General features: G+C 25.7%; 4 non-coding genes across 4 annotated transcripts; all 4 read right to left on the bottom strand.

Annotated features, from left to right (window-relative positions):
* Positions 1-592: 592 nt before the first annotated feature.
* Positions 593-756, bottom strand: LOC119665290. The gene has a single exon (XR_005251368.1). It is a non-coding gene; the product is annotated as a U1 spliceosomal RNA (small nuclear RNA).
* A 593-nt stretch (positions 757-1,349) lies between these two features.
* Positions 1,350-1,513, bottom strand: LOC119665288. Its single transcript, XR_005251367.1, has one exon. It is a non-coding gene; the product is annotated as a U1 spliceosomal RNA (small nuclear RNA).
* A 588-nt stretch (positions 1,514-2,101) lies between these two features.
* LOC119665287 lies at positions 2,102-2,265 on the bottom strand. The gene has a single exon (XR_005251366.1). It is a non-coding gene; the product is annotated as a U1 spliceosomal RNA (small nuclear RNA).
* A 607-nt stretch (positions 2,266-2,872) lies between these two features.
* On the bottom strand, positions 2,873-3,036 carry LOC119665291. The gene has a single exon (XR_005251369.1). It is a non-coding gene; the product is annotated as a U1 spliceosomal RNA (small nuclear RNA).
* Positions 3,037-3,290: the final 254 nt, after the last annotated feature.

Genomic DNA, 3,290 nt, shown 5'->3' with positions numbered 1-3,290 from the left:
TTTTATATTGAAATTGGCATATACTTAATGAATTCAATATTTCAATTAAATGAAAATTATAAACATTTCAATGGTAAACATTTTTTTCCTCTCACACAATCACAATTCAATATTTTAACTTAATGAAAATTATAAATATTTTAATTGTAAACATTTTTTTTTTCGTTAACACAACCGTGATGGTAATTGTGACTAAAATCTAAATAATTATTTGTCACATATTATATAAACTAATTTTTATTAGTATGTTATTTAACTCTGCTGTTTGATTAGAAATAAATTCTGAAGGCTAGTTGAGTGGACCATTTGATTCATATTACAATTTTTATATAAAATAATAATTTAATATTATTTTTTATATCGATATAAATACTTTTGGTTCAATACTTTTTAAATATTATTTATTTATTAATTATTAAATAAAGAATTTAATATAAAAATTAGTTAAACAATTTAAAAGTTTTTTGCATTATTCTTTTCTCACTCAATACAGCTAATGTCAATGTAAAAAAGCAATTCTAATAAATGATTGCAATCATTTATATTGCATTCGATATATTATCCTAAATATTATATCTGAATGTATTCTTTAACCGGGTCGGCGCGTACGCCATCCCGACACCCAAAAATTCCACGCACGAGTTATTCACATTAGGAATAATCGCAGGGTTCTACTCAACCGAATGTGCAATGGTCAAGCTTTGCCCCGAGGGAACCGCCTTCGTGATCACGGTAACCCCTACGCCAGGTAAGTATGCTTTTATATTGAAATTGGAATATACTTAATGAATTCAATATTTCAATTTAATGAAAATTATAAACATTTCAATGGTAAAAATTTTTTTCCTCTCACACAATCACAATTCAATATTTTAACTTAATGAAAATTGTAAATATTTTAATTGTAAACATTTTTTTTTTTCGTTAACACAACCGTGATGGTAATTGTGACTAAAATCTAAATAATTATTTGTCACATATTATATAAATTAATTTTTATTAGTATTTAACTCTGCTGTTTGATTAGAAATAAATTCTGAAGGCTAGTTGAGTGGACCATTTGATTCATATTACAATTTTTATATAAAATAATAATTTAATATTATTTCTTATATCGACATAAATATTTTGGTTCAATACTTTTTAAATATTATTTATTTATTAATTATTAAATAAAGAAGTTAATATAAAAATTATTTAAACAATTTAAAAGTTTTTTGCATTATTCTTTTCTCACTCAATACAGCTAATGTCAATGTAAAAAAGCAATTCTAATAAATGATTGCAATCATTTATATTGCATTCGATATACATATTATCCTAAATATTATATCTGAATGTATTCTTTAACCGGGTCGGCGCGTACGCCATCCCGACACCCAAAAATTCCACGCACGAGTTATTCACATTAGGAATAATCGCAGGGTTCTACTCAACCGAATGTGCAATGGTCAAGCTTTGCCCCGAGGGAACCGCCTTCGTGATCACGGTAACCCCTACGCCAGGTAAGTATGCTTTTATATTGAAATTGGCATATACTTAATGAATTCATTATTTCAATTTAATGAAAATTAAAAAATTTTTTTCCTCTCACACAATCACAATTCAATATTTTAACTTAATCAAAATTGTAAATATTTTAATTGTAAACATTTTTTTTTTCGTTAACACAACCGTGATGGTAATTGTGACTAAAATCTAAATAATTATTTGTCACATATTATATAAACTAATTTTTATTAGTATTTAACTCTGCTGTTTGATTAGAAATAAATTCTGAAGGCTAGTTGACCATTTGTGGACCATTTGATTCATATTACAATTTTTATATAAAATAATAATTTAATATTATTTTTTATATTGACATAAATATTTTGGTTCAATACTTTTTAAATATTATTTATTTATTAATTATTAAATAAAGTTAATAAAGTTAATATAAAAATTAGTTAAACAATTTAAAAGTTTTTTGCATTATTCTTTTCTCACTCAATACAGCTAATGTCAATGTAAAAAAGCAATTCTAATAAATGATTGCAATCATTTATATTGCATTCGATATACATATTATCCTAAATATTATATCTGAATGTATTCTTTAACCGGGTCGGCGCGTACGCCATCCCGACACCCAAAAATTCCACGCACGAGTTATTCACATTAGGAATAATCGCAGGGTTCTACTCAACCGAATGTGCAATGGTCAAGCTTTGCCCCGAGGGAACCGCCTTCGTGATCACGGTAACCCCTACGCCAGGTAAGTATGCTTTTATATTGAAATTGGGATATACTTAATGAATTCAATATTTCAATTAAATGAAAATTATAAACATTTCAATGGTAAAAATTTTTTTCCTCTCACACAATCACAATTCAATATTTTAACTTAATGAAAATTGTAAATATTTTAATTGTAAACATTTTTTTTTTTTTCGTTAACACAACCGTGATGGTAATTGTGACTAAAATCTAAATAATTATTTGTCACATATTATATAAACTAATTTTTATTAGTATTTAACTCTGCTGTTTGATTAGAAATAAATTCTGAAGGCTAGTTGACCATTTGTGGACCATTTGATTCATATTACAATTTTTATATAAAATAATAATTTAATATTATTTTTTATATTGACATAAATATTTTGGTTCAATACTTTTTAAATATTATTTATTTATTAATTATTAAATAAAGTTAATAAAGTTAATATAAAAATTAGTTAAACAATTTAAAAGTTTTTTGCATTATTCTTTTCTCACTCAATACAGCTAATGTCAATGTAAAAAAGCAATTCTAATAAATGATTGCAATCATTTATATTGCATTCGATATACATATTATCCTAAATATTATATCTGAATGTATTCTTTAACCGGGTCGGCGCGTACGCCATCCCGACACCCAAAAATTCCACGCACGAGTTATTCACATTAGGAATAATCGCAGGGTTCTACTCAACCGAATGTGCAATGGTCAAGCTTTGCCCCGAGGGAACCGCCTTCGTGATCACGGTAACCCCTACGCCCGGTAAGTATGCTTTTATATTGAAATTGGAATATACTTAATGAATTCAATATTTCAATTAAATGAAAATTATAAACATTTCAATGGTAAAAATTTTTTTCCTCTCACACAATCACAATTCAATATTTTAACTTAATTAAAATTGTAAATATTTTAATTGTAAACATTTTTTTTTTCGTTAACACAACCGTGATGGTAATTGTGACTAAAATCTAAATAATTATTTGTCACATATTATATAAACTAATTTTTATTAGTATTTAAC

The sequence above is a fragment of the Teleopsis dalmanni genome, unplaced genomic scaffold (genome assembly GCF_002237135.1).
Source record: "Teleopsis dalmanni isolate 2A unplaced genomic scaffold, ASM223713v2 unscaffolded_contig_4315, whole genome shotgun sequence".
Lineage (NCBI taxonomy): Eukaryota > Metazoa > Arthropoda > Insecta > Diptera > Diopsidae > Teleopsis > Teleopsis dalmanni.
This window is presented reverse-complemented; position numbering and strand designations above follow the sequence as displayed.